Source organism: Lepidothrix coronata, unplaced genomic scaffold (assembly GCF_001604755.1).
Source record: "Lepidothrix coronata isolate B3197 unplaced genomic scaffold, Lepidothrix_coronata-1.0 Scaffold62, whole genome shotgun sequence".
In the NCBI taxonomy this organism is placed as follows: domain Eukaryota; kingdom Metazoa; phylum Chordata; class Aves; order Passeriformes; family Pipridae; genus Lepidothrix; species Lepidothrix coronata.
The window spans coordinates 3648643-3670897 of NW_016690242.1; the positions used below are offsets into that span (position 1 = coordinate 3648643).

At 41.3% G+C, this 22255-nt stretch overlaps 1 long non-coding RNA gene across 1 annotated transcript; it reads right to left on the reverse strand.

Annotated features, from left to right (window-relative positions):
* Positions 1 to 15308: 15308 nt before the first annotated feature.
* On the reverse strand, positions 15309 to 20987 carry LOC108498719. Its single transcript, XR_001875282.1, has 3 exons — positions 20964 to 20987; positions 17221 to 17314; positions 15309 to 15419 (listed from the first exon to the last, which is right to left on the reverse strand). It is a non-coding gene; the product is annotated as an uncharacterized LOC108498719 (long non-coding RNA).
* Positions 20988 to 22255: the final 1268 nt, after the last annotated feature.

Below are 22255 nucleotides of genomic sequence, written 5' to 3' on the forward strand. Positions count from 1 at the left end.
CCTGCCTTCAGAAGTGGCTGTCATACACTTCAGCTGATATTAGAGAGAAGTGAGGATCTAAAATAAAAGATATCCAAATTTTAACCTTAGTTTTTGATTTTCATGTGGCATCCTTTTAATTTTAAATTGCCTTTTCTCTCCTTAGTTTACTCTGACAGTAGAAATGCCAAACATCACAAGACAAATCGTTCTCCTGTTAGTTCAAGCCCAAAGAGCGAGAAAAAATGCTGGAAATATGGCAAGGAATCTGCACTATGGCATTTTCACAAATTAAGAATCTCCCTTTCGAAAGAGTGTTTTCCTTTTGCCATAGAAAAGTTCTTATTTTCCAGTGTCAGTTGTCCTGACTACAAGGTTTGACCTGGATTCAACACATCAAGTCTACAGAAAAACCCACACAATTCTTTATATCCAGCTCCAAGCTGCATCACATACAAATCAATTGAAAATCAATTAGCAAAAATTTGGTGTGGAGCTTTTAATTGTTTTAGGGGAAAATTTGTTTGATTTAAACAATTTAAAGAGCATGGGAATAATTTAGATGTTTTTAGGAAGCATGGGTATTTGGGAAGATTACCTAATGCAAAGGAGCCTCAAAAGTTTCTGAATTCTCAGCCATGATGAGAAACTATGGTTCCTTCTCATAAAAGCACAGTTGTTAACAAAAACCAATGATAAAGCAACAATATTCTTGGCAGAATATAGTATAAACCAAAATGGTCTATGTACTAGCAGCTACCCATTTCACGGGCAAGTTTTCTACAAACTGTAAGGACAGTCCTTGGCTCAGATAAAATATTTATTAATAAATAAATCATTGTTGTAGAGTTTCAGCCCCGCATTGAGCCTGGACTCAGTTGCGCAAGGCTTACTGGGCCTTTTCTTTACCATCCTCTATAGTGCAGGTTTGTATTTGTGTAAATTAGGTTTTCTTTGTGAAAACAGGACTGTTGTACAATTAGACTTTATTGGGAGTCACCCTTTACCTGCTAGATTAAATAGCAGGGCTGCTTTACAAAGTACACTTTGCAAATGTCTTTACATATGGAAAAATAGTTTCCCATGTCTATAAGAAACTCTGATGTGACAGAAGACCCAGAGTACAGAAGGCACTACCAGTCCTAAGATTAAGGATAATTGACTACAGCTAGATATTCAGGTTTTTTGTTGAATGATACCCTAAGCACCTTATAGTTGCAATTGTATTCTGCAAGCAAACTACAGAAAGCTTTAGTCTTTCAAAGTAATTTTAACGGAAATTATTTCAATTCTTCAAGAAATTAAATGCAACAGAAATTAAATTTTTACCCACTGAGCTCATGGATCATACAAAGGTTCACGACTGTGGTTTTGATAAATAATCATAGTAATGCCAAATGTTATAGTATCTTTTAAACTACCTGGAATAGACAACATTGCAAGTACTTGGTAAGTACAGCACAAAGGACATATTCTGTGCTCTTCATCTGAAATACGAAAGCTATTTAGTACTTTGCAAAACATGTTAAATGGAGTTTGCTCTCTCTTGGAGATAGCTATTTTTTCTTTGCTCTGTGCAGGTGGAATGTTTGAAAATTGCACAAGACAGGCAATTTTGGAACTTCAACTTGGAGGACCAAATGTTAGCAAATCATTCTGAATGAATTGGAAGTTTAAGGCTGCAATGTTATTCTGTGTGACAGTGGATGCATTTTCTTTTTCCCCTATTTACATATTCACAGTCAGAAACGCATGGTAGTTATTGTGTAAAAGGGTCTATTTAGGAAGAAAAGGCAGGCACCATTTATGAAAGCTGTTTGTCAAAGAGTGTATATAAACAACAAAGTGTACAATGAAGCTTAGCCCAGGAATGTTTGTAGCAGGAAGCAGAGCTGGACAGCTACAGAGAGACAAAACAGAAAAAAAAAAAAAAAGATGGTCAGGCCTTCACAGGGGGCTGCTGTGCTCCTGTGGGTCATGATGCAGTAGAAAACCACTCACTGTTTAGAAGGTGAAATAGATCCTCCCTGTTTCTCAACAGGTCCACACTGCATTTACACAGAAAAGCAATAAGCCATTTTGGTGAGCACAAAACATCCCATCTATGAGGTACCTTTCTGGCCTTACATCTCTGTGAAGATCTCAGGCCAGGAAGGAGTCAGAGTTGTGGTGACACTATAATTTGTGCAACTGAGACGTTATTTTAGGTAGAGGGTTGTGACTGTCATCAGTTCATTCTCAATGACGTTTTTACTCCTAGCTTTCCCACACAACCAGCTCTGCTGCTTTTGGGAAACTCCCTCATGCTCCTCTGAGTGAAACGTTCAAGTATTTCCACCGGATCGTGTGAGGAGGGCTGGTCTCCACACCTTGGTGGCTCAAGCATGAAACTGTGGATTGTGACTATAAAGTGACAGGACAGGATAAAAATTATTTAGCTAGGTGTTTTAGTGGGAGACTTTTCTTTTAATGAAGGTTTTGCTTTGCTACCAGTAAATTATAGTAATGATGGCAGAAACTGCTTAACAACCCAAGAGCACTGCATTGGCTCCGAGCTACAGCTTACCCAATTCAGTGGAGTGTGCTACAAATCCAGTCTCTACCTGGGGACCTCTCCTGTAGATACCATGATGGCATCAAGACCACAACAGCTACTCAAGGGTGACAGAAACAGCAATGAAAAGGATACCACAACTTTGAGGTCAAAATTTAATCTTAAAAGAGTCAAGAAGTGTTATTGATGGAGGCAGGTGGTGTATTTTCCCACCACCAGCTATACAGGTCTCTAATAAAAGGTCTAGTAAGGATCACTGCCAGAAGTAAACACGGATATCTGTGTGTAGGATTATCTGTGTTTCCTCTAGCAGTGTTGCTTGTCCATTTCAGCTTCTTCTTTCCAGCATCTGAACAAGCACAGCTTGCCATCCTGCTAGAGCCACAGACTGTTCACTCTTCTAGTTAAAAGTGAGCTGGCTTCAGCAAAGTCCCACGTGTTCTCTGCAAAACTATACTTAATATCCAGAGCATTAAACAAATTGGTCTGTGTGAGCTTTGGAAGAAAAGGCATTTGAGTTTGAATGCAGAGGGCAGTCCTGGATAAAACTGGGGTCTCCGCTCATACAGAGCCACATCTGTGATAATCGGAGCTGAAAGGGAAAATTTAACCTCTGGGGTTGATGGAGACCAAAGTGATGAAAGGATTTTTTAGATGTGAAAAGACGGATCAAGAGTTTTACTAAATCCTAGGTCGGAGGGAAGGTTGCAAATTGCCTTTTCTCTGAATCTGGGACATTTCAGGCTGAAGCAGGTGTGCCTCACATCTTGAACATTTCACGTGTTCATTTCATTCCCTCTATTTTCAATTCTCATTCCCTCATATTTTATTTACTTGTTTCTTCCAACAGTATGATAGCACAAAACAGTCAAGCTATAAAGCTTCTCTCTAAATGCCTGATTTAAATAAAGCATCCATTAATTTTGCACCAATAGTGGTATAACATAAAATAATACATTATTTTTCAGAATCTGGTTCTGCAAACATTAGACCATTTGACTAAAATATTCCTAATGTATAAATAAAGTCACTCTTGTGCATTAGTGTTTTCGGGCTCAAAGCTTTAATGTGTTATTTTAAAGCACAAATATTTTCCAAGGTGAAAAATATAAATGTTACTGTATTTAAGTCTTCAGTGAAATGAAGCACAAAAAAAAAAAATAGTGATGAAGGCTTTTCTTCCCATTAAAGGATTTTTACCAATTTTAACAGAACATCCCTAATATATACCTAGAATATTATGTGTATACTAGGTTGTTATTCTGTAATTGGTTTGGCTGATTACAATGATTACACTAAGCTGGCACAATAGTAGAACTACCTGGTGAAAGTACTTCTGCAGAGCCCACAGAAATCTGCTCACTGGAGACCATACTGTGTTTTTGGAAGTCAGAAATTCAGATTTACAAGAACTGCAGATTTTTAACATTGCTTAAATTTCATTCAAAAATAAAACTGACTATTTTCCAAGTGCTTCTTAAAATAAAACTGCAAAACCTTTTCCTGTAGATTGAGATATTCTTTTTGCCAAACGTTAAGAGATAGTGATATCTCTTGTATGGGCTAATCCAAGAACTGGTGTTTTCAAAATACATTAAAGAAGCAACGCTTTGCTCTTTACATGTGAAATGGGAGGTGTTTGACACCACCAAACTTGCCTGTGATCTGGATAGAGCACTGAAATGGTGATCCTCTTTGCTGGCACTGTGCTCTTCCACAGAGAGTGTTTGTTGCCCAGCTTTAGATGTGCACTTTGGCAACTGTCACTAGGAGGAAGGAGCAAGAGGTGAGTTCACACCAGCAGTGCCCACCACCTGTGCAAGGAGCACACCTGGGCACCTCTGCAGTTGGACATCCTTGTTACACATAGATGCAAACACCTGTACACAGATGCAAACACCTGTACACAGCTGAACGTTGTCAATGCGGGGCAGGACTGCCTTCACAGGCTCAGCCTCTCCTGTCTCCATTGCAAGCAGGGCAGTGGGTCCCCAGCAGGGACTGCAGGGTCCCAGCATTGCACATAGCTGAGGACAGGAATCAGGTCTTCCTTGCGACCCCTTGTGCAGGGGATGAGATGGCTGCCAGCCTCAGAGGGAAGGATTTACTTGGCCAGAATTACAAAGTCCCAGCACCTCAGCCCTTTGCACAAAGAAGGAAGTAAAGCTGCTTCCCAACACACATCCCACTCTGGCATCAAGGGCAGCTCACTAATGGATGGTGAAGCTGTCACGAAAGCCCCGTCATCCTCCCCATGGGGCTCCCTTCATGTGTGAGGGCATTGCATCCCTTTTTAAGGACTGAATGGCTGGCCACTGTGTCCCCCAGATGCATGCTGCCAATGGGTTCATGTCAGCAAGGGAGAGAAACACCCCTATGCCATTGTGAGGAGTGTTAATTTGTTTTTAGCAAGCAATGATTACCCTTAATGTTTTCCAAGAAAGGAAATGAACCTCCAATTAATTATGACACTTGATTAGGTTACTTAAATTGCTGAATTTCCAGCAAAATCAGCAGTGCCAACTCGCTGACACCATGTGTGTGATTGCATGGCCCTTAAAGTAATGCAGCTCTGGACACTTCCTATTTTATGGACATTCCCTTTGCTGCTACTCAACATTACCAGAAGTGTGGATTTCCACCTTATGACTTCACAACCTTATTTGAGCATTGCTCTGATGATCACACAGTGATTTTGGGGCAGATTTTATTTCTTTGAAGTGTTAATGCATTCCTGATGAAAATAAACACAGGCCTGTGACTGTAATATTGCCTTTGCTCAGTTTTATTTCAATTGAAACAGAAATGCAACTTCAAAGTCATCAAAGCAAAGAGTGACTATGCAAGGGAGAATTGGCCTCTGATAACATGAAAGATTTTAATAGGAATTTCTACTGATCATTAATAGCATGTAATTCATTTATTTGCAAATTCTAAGAGTGTCAGTAGTAGTAGTTAAGTGGAATATTGAAAATGGTGTACTGTGTTGTGATAGTACTAACTCTGCTGAAAATGCAATGTCTGTTCTTCTCCCCAGTCCACTGCCTTCGTTCCCCCTGAGGTGACAGCTGAGAGGAGCCTGCAGTTCCCCTCTACTGTTTGGTGTCCTGGAACTCTGTGCACCTTCCTTCAGCCCAACACCCCTCTCCATATTTTGCCCCATTTATGAGCAGGGGATAGTTTTTAATTTGCACACTAGAAATAAAAAAATCTGTGGGCAACTACATCTACTGAATTCCCTGTGGAGGTGGAAGGACAGATGGCAGATTGGAAGACACAGGGTCCACAGGAGATGTAACAAAATATGGGCCCATCTGGGCTGTACTGAGATCAAAGGTCTCCTGTGGTCTGTAACCCTCTTAAAAGACAACTCTGGCAAACTGAGCAAGACTGTTTTGCCAGGGAAAAGCAGAAAATGAGGTAACTTTTACGAGAAGGTACAAATTTCAGACACATAACTGTTGGGTGACTGAAAATAGTGAGAACAATGCTGCTATAAATTCAGCAAACTTTACCAGATAAAAACGACCAACAGGATCTCAGATTGTGAATTCCTTAAAATAGCAGAAATATTCCTCAACAGGTGGTGTGAGATTTAAAAAAAAAAAAAAAAAAAAAAGGGAATTTTCATTCATTACCACTTCCTCAGCATAAACCAGCAAGCTCCTGAAATTCTGCATGACAAGTGACAAAGACACTGCCTGACAAATCACCAGTGGGTCTGGCTGCCACTTCTACACCCAGATCACAGACTCTCCACCAGTAGGTTTGTCCACCCAGCTACTCCCTGCCATTGGATAAGGAGTTGTCAGTAACCCCCGTAGCGTCCCACTCTCTTCTGCATTTATTCTGACCTCAGATCTGAAACCTCTAGCTCAATATAATACATTCCCACAGAGACTCTTGGCTTCAGGAACTAAAGATTTTCTGAAAAACAATAATTTCTGTCCTGAGACATTGTGGCTAAGGTCACAGGGTGTGCTCAGGTGGGGACATGCAACATCTTGCACAATGAGGTGTCCTTGGAAAACCAGCAACTATTTCCAACATTTCAAAGCAAGCAAAACCAGAACACCCTCCTGGAGGAGGAGTATCTACCCATGGGAAGGTTTCTTCCCAAAGGACATCCAACTGAGATTTTGCCATCACTTTCTAAAACAGATATGTTGACAGACAGAGAGGCACAGCCCAGGCCCTGGTGCCATTCTGCATACCAGACACAGGCGAAACATGGCACTCAGGCATGGGGATTGGGCACAAGCATTCATCCTGATGCAATATGTACCACCCTGGGGAACAGTGCATCCTCCTTTGTCCCTGTGGTGGCCACAGCCTGAATTCAACATTTCTTATTCTCTTCAACTCAGTGGCTGTTGTGGGTTTTACCTCTTCTGCATTTTCTCATCACTCTTGCTGTCTCTACAATCACATTTTTCTTTCCTTCTATGTTTTTCCAAACTCACTAACACAGTATTTGACTTATCTCATCCCCTCCCAAACTAACCAATATCTTTGTTTTCAAGATTTTCCAGCAGTAGGTTGAAGAGGTTGAACTCCTTTCATGAATGTTGGGGCAGTTTCTCCAATCACTTGAAGCTTCAGTAAGAGCAATCAGTGATGACAAAGCTGATGCTGAAGTGCCTCAGATGATCACTGTTGCTTGTCACTCATCATAGCTATAAAAGTCACCAGCTTGCACCATGGAGATATACTGATATGAAGGCAAAAATGCGTCTCCATGACCATTTCCCCACTCAAAACAGAACACCTGTGTCTACCTGCTAGCAGCACTAGTGGCATGTCTCTGAGGGGAAGTTTTTGCTTTAGGGATACTCCTCCCAGACTGTCTCTCCCAGCAGCTGGAACCTCTGGGTGAGACCCTCTTACAGTTGCTCTTCAGGCATGTGGGACCTTCACTATATTAAAGTGGTTTTGTCCTGTGCCACCTCAGTGCTACATTGTCAATATGCACAATATTTTGGCTGTCAGGAATCTCTCTTGAGTCAGTTCGTGGTTCTTCCCTGATCCCTTCTCCTGTTTTCAAAACCTTTGTGGAAATGGCAAAGATGAGATCAGCATGAGACTCTTTTACCTACTGGAACTGGCTTCAGCAAAGCTAAGGACAAAGCTCCTTGAATGCTCTTGTTAATATGACTTCCTAGGGGAAAAATCACTTCTATGTTCCCAATTTACGTAGCTGAAGCTCACAATATGGTTCCAACAGGATGGATTTCAGCCACTGGACTCCAACCACTGCCCCTTGGAAACATCAAATATTTGAGAATTTGTACACCTTGCTCAGTATTTTGAAAGTTTGTAAGAAGTTTGAATCTAGTTAAGATCTTTTATTTAAATCTCTGTCTTTGCAGTCTTCAGAAGGAGGAGTGAAAGGAGACCCATGCCCCTTACACACAGAAGGACCCAGTGGTCCAGTCGTGCCGGGGGAGCAGCTCCATACACACCACGAACAACCTTGTGGTGATTCCTCGAGTCCATGGCTGCGACCATTTTACCCCGTGTTCTCAAGCTCCAGGTTCTGATCCCACATCAGTGCGAAAGTGACAAACACCCTTTGACAAGAATGAAGCTAAAGCAGGAGGAGACAAAGACCTGGGAGGCAGACTGCCTGATTCAGTGTCTTCTGTCATGGAAAAGGTTAGAGATGGTTCAACACGAACTCACGTTGCACACCAGTAACGCACAGCAAAAATCACTGCACTGCTGAACAGAAGGAAAACAGAAAAGCTATGGTGAGGAAGGACTGAACCACTCGTCTGCACTTATCCCCTTTAACATATCCATATTTCCATACTGCCACTCCTGCATTGCACCTACACCATCTCTCTCACAAAGCATCAAAAGGAATCTTGATTACCAGTTCCGTGGTGGGCAGACTGCTGCATCCGAGGGAGAAAAATCTTTCACTGGCTCAATTCAGAACCTGCTGTAAAAATGTACAGCGTGAATTAGTCTAAATTGAGCCTCCAGTCTCTGTCTTCTTCTGCCTTTGTAGTAAGGTTAAAAAACCATCTCCTTATGGGACAATTTTCTTCTCCACAAAGGAACTTGAGAACTGGAGTTAGATCACCACTGAACTGTCTCCTAGGTGAAACAAACTTACCAAGTTCCCTATGTATTTCAGGTATACTCTTCCAGTTAGGAAGTACGCAGTATGTTCTTCAGGTTAGGAAGAGAGCTCATTTCACATCAGCCTTTTCAATCCAGATGCAGCCTGGATCCAGTCCATTTTATCCACTGAAGCTGAAACAGAATGTCCCTTGTTTCATCCTAACTTCTTCACTCAGGAGACTCCTCTTTCCTTTCTTCTGCCTGATCCCAAACATCCACTGTTTGTGCTGTTTCACCGGTGGTCATCACAACCCATTCCATCCTCTCTTGCAGTGTATGTATCCTGTGCATTGTTTTGGTCTCACTGAGAGTCTCAGGGTAGGAAGGCCATGCCCGATGCTGTGTTTCCAAAAGCACATGCATGCCTGTTGTGACAGAAAGTTGCTGCTAAAGGGTGTGTTTTCACAATAAACAATGCAACTGCAAGCTCCAGATATCTGTATAACATCAAAGTTATTTTTACAAAAAACAGCAATTTCTAAATATTCCATTAGAACCGCCAAAAAAAAGCCGATTTATAACTGTAATATATATATTCTATTTAAGATGAGTCACACAGTTTCTGCAGCTCCATCAAGTTGCAATCAAATCTGTAGCCATTGCTTTTATAATTACTCTTTTAACTGCTATAATTCCTCTAAGGCTGGCTTAGCCCATTCCAGACCCTCTTTGTGGTACAGACAGCAAGCACCTACAAAGGCGAACAGACAGGCTCTAATGAGGCAAGCTTCACCCTAGTAATGTCCGAAAACGGCATCCTTGAAAAGATGTACAGCACTAATGTAATCTTACTGATGCTCACAGGCAATGAAACATTATTTTGCTCTCTCTTCTAATGGACATTGATCATAGAGCAGCAGAGCAAGGAACAGAATCCAACGCACATTTTTGTGAAATCCCTTAAATTTCTTAGCAGCTAATACTTCATCTGTGAAATGTCAAGTCAGAGGCTGGGAGAAAGTCACATTCCTAGGCTGAAGCCAAAGCTCCCTGCAGGCAACACACAGTAGCACCCATCTTGCAGCCATATCTGCACAGCCCATTTCTCTTCTGAGGTACCAGGGATGAGCTGCAGCCAGAACCTGGCTCTGAAAAGACTGAAGAGCCACATCTGGTTGCAGCACTGAGTGCTCAGAGGCTTGGCCCTGCATCAGGAAACTCAGCGAACTGAGGTCATACCTATTGGATGAGGTCTGCTTTGTATAGCACCCTCTACATTTTTAATATGCACCAGGAAAAAAAAAAAAAGTAATATACCCTAAAAAGCCACTGAAGCAATAGTCTTGAAATGGATCCATCTACACCACTGGTTATATTAGGGGTCTTGCATTTCACATGTATACTTTGGAACGAATTGCTCTTTACAGCGATTAAAAATGTGGTGGGCTCTCATACCCTCTCAGATGCTGCTTTCTGCTTAGGAGGGATTTTTACTCTTTCCCATGTTAATCTTCAGAGGGAAAAAGGATGGGTTTTTTACACTGCCTCTTGCTGCCATGGTCTTCCATTTGCCCTGATGACCTTCTGGGATCCTCCTCCATGGCAAACTGCCAGCCAAGAAGAAAATGTGCTTGGGTCTCAGCTCTGCCAGTTCAAGAACCAGCTCCCACTCACCTGAATTGAGGGCACAGCTTGGGAAGGGAGGAGGAAAGCAAACATCTTAAATACTTCAGAGTAAGATTGATCAAACTCTTCTTCTAGAGCTTATGTATCTTTCTGCATTTCTGACCTGAACCAGATCTCTTTGACATAAGAAAGCTCTACTGAGCTAAGCACAAACAGAATCATTACATCTTTGTTTTCTTGATATGCTGGTACCACCCAGACACCCCAGTGCTTTCCCTGATAGTAGTGCCTGTATAGCAACAGTTCATCACTCAGGTCTTGAAAAACAAGGTCCCAATGTTACTGCCAGGTGGAGAGTATCACTGAACAGCCCAGTGACTGGGAGAATTCCTTGTTTTAATCTTTGTGGATGTTAGAGGTTTGCATTGTATATTCCACTGCATCCTATTTAGACACTGCAAACCAATACTAAGAGGAAGGGAAATGCAGCCTGTCACTCACCCTCCTCAGCTGCCCTATCTCACCTTTTACATCTCACAGATTACCAGCTCCCTCGGGAAGGAAGGGCTTTTACTTATTTTATTTCTTCTCATGGCAGGAGGAACCCATGGCAGGAGCATTGGCAGGGATGGTTTCACCTCCTGGGTGAGTCACCGAGCTGCCCTGCAACCATCAGGTGCTATGTAAGTCCAGACCAGTGCCTGTTCCTTTTCATTAAGAGCCTTGAGCTCACTGCAGGAAAGATGAAAAGGGCTGGTCATTATCCATTACATGTGACCCATTCACTTGCTGATGGGATGGTTTTCATCTCCCTGCCCTGCCTGCAGGCAAGCATCCCCCAATACCCTAATCTGCTTTTTTTGTTCTCCACCATTTATTTTCCTAGGAGCCTTGTCAATAGTGGCTCCCTTCCCTTCCCATGCCTCCCAGCACTGCAGATTCAGAAGCCTTAAAGGGTTCCAGCTCACGCTAACAAATTCCAGAAAGTCTGACCGTTTATTATGAAGGCAGTGAAGGAAGGATTTGAGACAAGCACAATGTAATAAGAGAGCTGGGGATATGCAGAGCACAGACATAGCTTGGAAATGCTCAGAGGTGAACTGGAATGGGAGGTGGGGGCATTTGGAAGCCCATTAAATGAGGACTTATCATCCGATTTATGTAAATCACTTTAAATGCCTTCATTTATTAAAAGTACTAGGCTGCATTACTGTTTGCCTTTGGTCCCCTAATTTGGTTGCTAATGTCTAAAACAACTGTTGAAATTAATTTGAAATTAATGTTCCTGTATAATTACTTAATGAATCTCACATTCACTGCCCTTAGTTCTCGGTTGACAAAGGATCTCACACGCCACATGTAAGAGGCTAGAATACTGACTGTGATTTTAAAACGGTTGCTAAATTATAGTTTGCAAATATTTTACATTTATATCACACACTTCATCTTGAAGGATCTCACTGTGTTTGAAATGTTACATAACATTTATTCTTTAATAAAATTCCATCACAGAAACTTTCTGGGCATCAATCTTCTTACTTCCCTGCATGCCTTGAAATTAAATCAAATTTAGCTGTATCATTATGCAAACACAAAATCATACCTGCATTAAAAGATTATTATTAGGTCTGTAAAGTCAGACAGTTAAAAGATAAGAAATGCTGGAACTGTAACTCTGTGCAATATAAATTCTTTTTTCCATACATATGTATTTTCATAGTCTTTAATTTTATGATCATTATTTTCCTACATGCACCCTATCCCTCAGGGGACTTATTAATCCTTATTAGTGTTCAAGAAAAAACAGGATAAGAAAAAATAAGGTTCAAGAAAAAGCTAGCAGGAAAGGTATCCACTTGTGGAGTCCTTGCCTCATTCTTTACAGAAGCTGCAAAGGTTATAATGTGTGTTCTTCATTTTCTGGGTGGCTGACTTGGTACCCCATAAATCCTGATCCTTAGAAATGCTGAATATGCACAGCAGTAACTGAAGCTAAAGAAACATTTGAATGAGCAGAGTATTTCACATACTACCAAACCCAGCGAAAGATGAGGTCCTGGGGTCTCACACCAAGCACTTAAAATTACTGTACACTATAAAAGGGGAAAACACTTCTCCCTTTCCCAGGGATGGTGGAAAATGTATTAGAGCATTTGCAAAACACACGGACTGCTGCACTATGGGGACCCACACTTACTCATTCTGTACAGCACAGTGTGGACACAGTTCAGGAAGTGGGGAACAGGACACACTGTGACCCTAGAGCAGAAGTATGTGGGGAAGCTGTTGGTGCTGTTGAGCAAGCTAGCAGAGAGGGAGGGCCAGAGGAAGGCTATTATGAAACAAAAGAGCTCAACTGAAGGCTTTCTAGAGGCCTTACTTTGGACTGCTCACTATTTTTTGTGCTTATTTGTGACTTTGCATTTCTTCTTATGTGTGTGGTTTCTTAAGGACCAAGGCAAAGCAAAAGCATCAAATTCATTGGCAATGAGGAACCTTCCAGAGCTTTCCTCCAAGTTAGTTGAACAGTGCTTTGCCTTGAGACATCCTCAGCATCTAGGTCAGAGCAAGCCAACCTTTCCCACACTGCAAAACACCCTCTCCTTCATGTAGAGGAGAGCTGTAGACACGTGCTACATATCCCAGCATGGCTCAGACTAAAGATACTGCCCAAGAGTCCCACCATTTGGCTGAGAGGAGGATAGGTCCCCAAACACAGGGTGACATCAACCTAAATCTGCTTCCCAAAACAGTGAACAGAGACTACTCAGCAGCCCACACCCAGCCACCACCACACACACCCCCCCACATCCTACTTCCTTAACTAGAAGGCCCAACCTCTTCTTCGCTCAGATCTTCGTCAAATTTCTCTTTCTTCGCCATGTTCCCACCCTTGCCAGGCTGCAGATCTTCCTTTCCAACTCCTTGTCCTCGCTTAGCGTGTCCTCCCTCACAACCCCAAAGCATTCCTATCTCCCAAACTTCATGCATTCCTCTGCTAATAGGGATCACTGGAACACCTCCAAAGAAAACCTCTCAGCATGGCCAGTCTAAAAACCTCTTCTCATATGGGAAGATTAGATCCTTCTAAGGTTGAACAGCAGGTACATTGGGGTGAATTGCTACAGTGACATCCTGGCCAATCACCTCAACTTCCTTCTAAAACACCAGGTTTCAGATCATAACCCAGCAGCTGAAGGCTGTTACTGCAAGAGTGCAGAGCCACCAGGCTACCTCAGCCTAGGCTTTCCTTCCAATTCTGCTTTTGTGAAAAAAGCAGAAAAAGATACTAACACAACTGTGGCTCAGCAAAAACAAAGATTTCTTTAGGCAAAGATGCTTTTCCACCTCCATGGCTTCCTCCTGCTGCTAGCAATTGATGGGACAGGGCTGCTTTAGTAAAGTTTCCAAAATCCTGTAATGGAAAGCAGCTGTCCCTCTCCAGACTGCACCAGACATCTCCGTAATTATTTTGTCATCCTCTTTCGGTCAGTCCCATTACTCAACTTCCCAGTACCCATGCATTAATAATCCCAGAACTGTACTCAACATACTTTGTTCTTAAACTCTCAACACTAACCTGAGGATGTTTGTGTTGCTATTTGCCACTCAACAGACAGACTTTTCATTTCCTACTTATCAAAATATGAACTCAAGGACTATGTATTCTACTGAGTTGGGCTGCCTGAGACACACATTTCAATGTGAACAACTTAAATGACCCTAGGGCAAGCCTACTTGAAAGGGCCTCCCTTTCTTTTCCCAAGCAGCACAGAACTGGACAAACTGACAACATCCAACACCATCTGAAACATCTAGTTTTGCAGAGCCATTCAGATGGCAATGGAAGGTCTCAGTCTTTAAAGAATTATCTTCAGAAAGCAGCAAGGGTCACAGTGAATCTTGCCTCCGCTATAATACAGCACCACCTAATAATCTGGGGGAAGGGAAACTTCCTAGTATTTTGCATTAATAAATGCCATTATAACATAAGAGACTCGGTTATTTAGTTAACAAGGTTAAAGCATTTAATTCCATAACTCCATGTCCATCAACTAATACCTTTATTCTGAAAGTTCACTATAAATAACAATTAAGGCTCCGCTTCTCTAGTGAACTGCTGAAAAAGCAAGCAGCTAATTCAAATTCCGTTAGTATGTAACTACAGTTGCCTCTTTATTTAAAAAAAAATAAAATTAAATTTGGAATCATGGCTACATCTCCCTCTGTCTTTACATACACCAGCTTGAACAGCTCCTTTGGGGAAGATTCATGGAAGCGGTCATAGGTTTTACAATTTTCACCTTGTTTTCTAGTTCAGAGAGTAATCGAATCCAGTCACGACTGCCATATCTACCTGGCAACTATCTGCTGGCCTCTGTGAAACGAGCTGGAAGTTTGATTTCCGTTTTCAGCAGGCCTGTTCGTGTGATACACATGAACTGCTGCAACTGGCAAATTGGAGACAATTTCAGCAGAGACTCCTAGGCTTAAACTTCTTTCACCTCCAGAGAGGTGTCCTCGTTAACAGATCTGAGAAATGACAGGACCAGATTGGAGAGTTTGGGTTTCTGCTGTCATAGGACACTTTAAAGCAGGTTTTATCTTTTGAGTCTACCAAACCAGCACCCACACGAAATTACTAACAAAAATACCCGAGTAATTACGAAATAAAGTGTTGATGCAAAACAAGCTTTATCACTCCTTAAAACTGCTATCTCTACCACATTTTAATTGGAATATACCAGTATTTTATTTCTTTTTGACACCTCCACATTCCCTGTGACAGAAATGTTCACAGTCTTCATTCTAGTTACACATATTTAGCTCCCCATGACAGAAGCTGGTGCAAGATCGTCAGCCACTGACAGATCATTAGTGGCATTCAAGGCAAGTCCATGAATTCTGTCACACAGGGCATTTCAGAACCAAACTACAAGGTACCAGGTGAGTAGCAGTTGAATGTATGACGAGGCTAAGATTAAAAACTTTATTTTTTATACAAAACAATAATAAATCCAAGCAGATAATGAACTAGGTGTGTCTTCTCATTTTCCACCTTTTCTTCTTTTCTCAATATAGTCTATCCACAGTTCCATGTTAAGCCACTCCACATTCTGCAAAAACTATGACGTTTCCATCTTGTATCCATGTTTTTCTAATTCAGCTCTGTATAGAAGAGATAGATATACTGAAACACAGATACAATCCCGTTAAATGATTTTTTTTAAAAGTTGCATGTACCATATAATATACAATCATTTGAGAATATCAACGTCATACTGCTTTTTGATTCACACCAGTAACCTTGACCTTACTTACTCTGTAGTTCTTGAACTTCAGCTTTATATCTTAGATCACTAGAAGTGACTTCTCAGTGAAAAATTCAAATATTTGTTTTAATCACAGTTATTGCCCTCTGACTCAAAGCAGCACCCATGAGCCTGCAACAACTCCAAACACGCTAGAAAAACCAAAGTATTATCTTATACACTTATTCTCAAGATTTCCTTAAACCAAACAATTCTGAATCATTTAAATGCATGTGCTTCCAAGACAATTTTAAGCTTTTTCTTTGTTTTAAAAATAGTGCACTCTGGTAGTTTTATTTATGTTTTGGTGAAATACTCCTTGCAGTGAACAATTCTGAGGGAAAGGATTGCTTTTTTGCCCTTAGTTGTGGCCAGGACAGCAAGTCAGCAACTATAATTGTTATCGCTCCTGGCCTGTCCCCACTTTGCTCCTCACCTGTCTCCAAACACAGAGAGATGCACCCTGTTTCATCTCCTCATCTTAGCATATGTGTCTCTACATACAGAACTCCAAATCACCAAAAATATTTCAGGTTAGTTTACACAGTTAGTAGTGGAATTTTAAAAATGGAAGACTGCAGTATTTGCTTTCTAGAGATGAAATAAAACCATGCTGCAACCAAGCAACACTGCAAAACAGTATACAGTCACCAATACTACAGGCTACAATTAAGGCCAGTTAGGGAAGGTTTGTCTAGATCAATTATGTTTATCAAGAATTATTATACCTCTTGAAAGTCTGTTTTACTACCTATCAACCTGTTTTCCAATATTACAGCTTTATGCCTTTCAACCTCTTAAGAAAAAAACTATACCAAAGATCTTTTATGTAGAAGATACAAAAATAATTGCTTTTGCTGGAGTACAACAAGGGAGATCAACCCAGGAACTGTTTAAGCAGGCTGTATTACAGTTTGCTCCTCATGCAACATACTGAGGGATTAATTATAAAATCTGGCTTTGTTCTGATGCTTGAAACAATTTAAGTTATAATTATGCATCAGTAAAGGATTACTGAAACAAGTAACAAAGAGGATTAAGCAACTGGTTTAGAGGTACCCAAATTGCTATCACTTTTTTTAAAGCATATAATTAACAATTACTTTGCTGTTGTTGCTCATAAACAGCATGCTCATCACACAGAAGAGAACCTTAACATTATTACAGATCACTGATCTCTAGAAAATTTGCCCATTTGGACAAAGAACAGCAGTGCTATTTGAAAGTACAAACAAAAAACTTTGCACACCACATAGCACGGAAGAGATAATCTTGGATGCCTTGCCATTAATCCTTGCAGCACAATTCAGAACTTTCACATATATGCAGGAAAGTCATTAGAAAAGGGATCTAATGGTAAATTGAGAAAGTGTGAACTGTGTTGCAGCTTGCAGAGATCTTTGCACTGTTTGTCCCCCTGGTATCATAAGGCATATTTCAGGGATCACTAGAATTATTAAAAGATGAAATCCTGATCAGCACTTCAGAGTGCTGTAATCTCTAAGTCTGGTTCGGAAAGACTTTAAATAGAAAAGCATAAAAGTAGGGCTTTCGTTTATTTCCATTTCAGACCTCTATTTTTTTAAATTAAGCAGATTTCAAACTTTGAAATAATAACTAATCAGTGCCATTTTAAACATTTCACCCATCTTCTAGAACAGTAAGTTAAAATAAAATTACCTTAACTGATTGGAGAAATCATCTTCTACATTGTCATCATCCCAATTGTCTTCCCAGACATGTGCATCTTCATCTTCATCTAAACCAGTCCAATCTAAAGACAGAAAAGGAGGTCTAAATATTGTATGCTGCATAGCTTTGGTACCATGTGTTACTGACAGATTAGCTCAGCCTCTGGGTAAGGTAGGCTTCTGTTAAGTTTAACAGAGAAGTCTGGATCACACTCAAGTGTTATGAGACAGAAAGATCTAAAACATGCCTCACAATTTCTTGAATTACAATAAAAGTGAAACCTGGTTAAAAAAAAATCATTACACACTTCACATCTTGGTTTGCAAGATTACACATTCATAAAAGACATTTTGGACAATGGACATACAAATGGATAAACAAATGGACAAACTGTAACACTATTGTAAAAAGAAAGCAACATCAAGTACTTGACTCCTAAAAGCTCAGCAAAAGGTGTGAGATTCCAGTTTGTATTTATATACTTTTTTTCAGAATAAAAAAGTGAATACGTATCAGATGCTTTTGAGAAAACACATGCATAGGTCCTCCATGATGCAGAAGTAAAGGCAAATTGAAACAGGCATCTGCAATCAGCAGTTGATACCTGTAACCAGCTATTTCTGGGTTCCCAAGACAGCAGAAGCTGTTTCCTTTGAGAGGCAAGGCACTAAATGCCCATTTGCTAACCTTATTTCTATTTGCCCTATAAAAAAGTAATCTGGCACATCATTCTTGACAAATTACTCATTGCCCACTTAATGCATCATTATTTAAAAAAAATTATGATCAAACTAAATAGTTTAGAAAAATGATGAAAATTAAAAGCTCAGAATCACCATGAAAACACAAGTGGGCTTAATTCAATTTCTTTGAGTTTCTCAGTTTTCCCCTACTGAACGACACCAAGTTTTTCAAATGCTACCAAACCAAAAGCAGCCCCTAATTCTGTCACTTGTCTTTCTCAAAGTCTGGTAGTGTATTTAAAGAGTTCTTCCCCTTACAGTTCAGTGAGCCATCTGATGCCCTTCTACAGAACACTTTGAGGACTAAGGCCTGAAGTAACATTAAACACTGATGGAGGTATGGGGGAGGGGAAGCTAGAGAGGTAAAAGATTAAAAACTAATTCCCTGTGAACAGCTAACTTTCTAAGAAAAAAGCCTGGTCTTCGCACATTCACCTCCTTTTTTTAACACTGACAGGCAACAAAATTAATATTTGTCATTCACCAGGACACAAAAATCCATTTGTAACTGATTGAAGACACATGTATAAAAGGCATTACAATTAAACTTCCCTACTCATATAAATTATATAATGGGAAAAGATGAAGGACCATAAAAATCCTGCTATAAGAGCAAAAGAAAAAAAAACATGGGAAGAAAAGGTGAAGGGAAAATGCAGATAAAAAAAACCCACATTATTTGAATTTAGTTGTGTTGCTAATTGCTCAAAGAGAAGGACTTATAATTTAGAACTGCCTGCAATAAGCTTTGCCTATTTATATACAATTGATTTTTTTTGTTAAAATAAAAAAGCTTTACCAATTATTTATCTGGATTTCAAAGATACAAAACAAGAAAGCCCAAACCAGTTTAAAAATTACGAAGTCATACTTTGCTATCTGCAAACATACAAGTAACTCAGACAGAACCACAAACTTAAAAAAAAAATAAATCTGCCGGTAACTTGTATCCAGCACAACAAACAGCAGCTTCAATCATAAAAGATCAGTTGGGCAGACTGTGAAAACATGCTCCAAATCACACTGAGTGACAAAGAGTCAGAACGGCCCATGTGATCTTCCACACTGAAGGAGTGGAACAGTGTGAAAATAAAGCCTGAATTACATTCTCATCACTGTGGCTACAAGATTCTACAGCACCTGTATGTTGATACTATACTCCAAAATTGCACAATACAGTTATCACTCCCAGCTACATTATATGCCTGTGACTGAATAAAAGGAAAAAATAATGGAGCATTATTGGGGATTGAAAGTATTAAGAGCATTTGAAAGCCCACTACCCTTAAGTATTACTAATATATATCAAAATTATAATTTTGTCATGGCTGGACTCCTTAAGAATGTATTTTAATATGCTGATCACTGATTGTCCTATTTTTGCACTTGGGAAACAAAAACCAATTTTTAGAATTTAGGTGGCTTTTTTTAATCCCCTCCTGTATTATTTTATACATTACCTTTTATACTCTGAAATGCACTGTACAAAAAAATTCTTAAGTGATTGATTCCCATACACTTTAATCTACCATGCTAATGCTATACTTCGTAGTGTCCTATAAAAATTGTGTCTGTCTGCTTTTTATACATAAACTTGATTTGATAAATTGCTTTAAGAAAAATTTTAAGTTGGAATAAACCACAGGAGCCAGTATTTTCATCCCTTAACACAGCTTTGCATTATCTATTTTCCTTTGGTTAAAACCTAGGTAATAAAACACAAAGTTTTTTCTGCTGCATTGAAAGTGGTGTTTTAACTTGAAGGAACAACAGTGTAGGATGGGTTTGAGCACACAGTTATCACAGCACTCTCCTAAGCACTGCAGGTAACAGTCAAATTGGTCTGAACACTCTTTATAACACCTCAAAACTGTGACCTCACTTGAAGATTCAAATGGGCCTCTTTGAGGTTCTTATTTTCTGCAAGAGGGAACAGCAAGAAGCCTTGCTGGTGATCACTCCTATTAAAATCTCTGTTCCACCCAGAAAGCCTGCACAGTACTTTGTTTTAGCAGCACAGCTAAACACTTTTTTCCTGTTTAGGAAATACAAATGAAAAAGAAGAGATAGTCTTCTAAGTTTACTTCAGCTAGTATTTCACTTACGCTATTAACTTTTCCTGTCAACAAGTGGAGAAATACAATTTTTACCAGTACTGAAGGATTCAGGATATCTAAGGCCACGGAAAAACCATATGTAATGCAGATATTACAGAAAACGGCGCCTAACTTTTCATCCATCATGCTATATATAAAATTTCTCAATATCCACAGCTTGAGACAATTTCTAGAATTAAGGACATAGAAAACAAACATGCCCTAATAGAGATGTTTCCCAGATTATCTCTGTAAAGGGACAGTGAGTTGTTTTACTGAATTCAACTTCCTCATTCAGTATATTTGTACCTATGAAAAGCAAATCAACACATAAATATCTGTGCTTCAAAAGGTAAAGTGATTCAGAGTAACTACGGAGCACATCATTTCCTTTTCACATTCGTTTGCACCTCACACTCAGTTTTCACCCTCATCCCTGCTCTTCCCTGGGGATTCTCATCTTAAGTGCCGAGAGAAGGGAAGTTTCTCCCGCACTTGTTCGCAGCTCCCTCGCACAATGACACAGCACTTCCAGGGCGATGTGCCCAGCGCCGTGACACCGCACAGAGCCGGGCACGGGCACCACGACCGCGCTCGATCCCGGCCCTGGTGTGGCTGTAGCCCCTGACCGCGGCGAGGGCTGGGCAGGGACCCGCGGGGAAGCCGCTCCCGTGTGGCTGAAGCGGGGCGGCAGCCCAGGACAGCAGCCCAGGACAGCGTGGCGGTGCCCCGCGGGCCGGCACAGGGCACAGAGCATCCCGGGCACAGAGCCCCGGGCCCGCCGCATCCTGCCCGCCTCGGCCGGCCCAGGCCGCGGCCTGCGGGCGGCACCACAGCCGCCGCCTGCCGTCCCGCCACGTCCCGGCCCGCCCCGCCTCGCCCCGTCCGGCACCTTCGGCCGGGAACTCCTCAAACTCGTCGTCCTCCTCCAGGAGCCCCAGGTCCACCGGCTGCTTCTTCTCCGACATGCTGGGCCCGCCGCGCTCCCGCCGCCCCGAGCCTGATGGGATCCGGCGGCCGCGCCTGCGCCGCTGCGGGGCCCCGACCCGCGCCTGCGCCCTGGCGGCCCCGAGCCTGGCGGCGCCCGCTCCGCCCCGCCCCTCACGATCCCCGCGCGGTCCGGGCCGGGTTCGGACGCCCCGCTGTATTTACGATGCGGTGCGGAGAACAAATCCTTCCACTGCAACGTCAGACCAAACTCCCCAGGCTGCTGCCTAGCGCGCCCGTTCTCTTTATGTTCTGTCAGTGTTGATTTGTGTTCTGGCAAAACCCATTGCTTTAAAATAATGGTTTTAGAAATAAAAGCTGTAAATCCATTTCTTTAAATCCAATACCACGAGTTTTGGAAGCCTGGAATTTTATTAACTTATCTAGCCTTTTTAGCAGATGAATGCATGGATTCAGACCTCACTTCGCCAAACCATTTAACTGTCTGCTGGGAAGGTCCCGAAGGGCATAGGTACCTGCCGTGCTGTGTTTCTCTCATAAAATAAGCCCATCCCATGTTGCCTGAAGGAGCTGATCTGCAAACCATTCTCCAAGCCAGCCTACTAGACCTTGCAGGAAGAAGTTCCCGGTGGCCAAGGCGACATGCTTGCCTTCAGATTTCCACTGTGTGCAAGTTGGATTTGACCTGGTGTCAATGCTGAATGCCACAGCCACAAAACTGTTTGCTGGTTATTTGGAGATCAGTCTTTTTCTCTCTTCCAAAGTATATTCAGGTATTTTCATTCATGGTGGAGCAGATTTGACAAGTAAATAACTCAAGTCTGCAACACCAAATAGCCTACCAAGGACAAACTCTCCTGGCAGCTGGTGGAGGGGGGTGTCATACCATATCCCAGATGTATGCTTTGAACAACCAGACTGTATAGTAAACAAAGAGAAAGAATTTATTCTCCTGCAGATAGTTGGTAATTGTTAGAAAACACTGTTTTTAGTGCCAGTCTTGTGGCTGTGATTTCTTAGCAGAGGCACAGTATTAAATCATATTTTCTTAATTTTTCTTACTGGCCTTCTTAAGTAGCTTCCTATTCCGTCTGTAGGCTTTGTATATCCCACACTCCACTGCCCTCAGGAAGCATGTAAGGAACTTAGATTTCTCCACCAAGAAAAGATATCTTTGAATTCCATGAAGCATCACAGTATGTAAAAATGTAGTGATGCAGTTTATAATACTCAAGC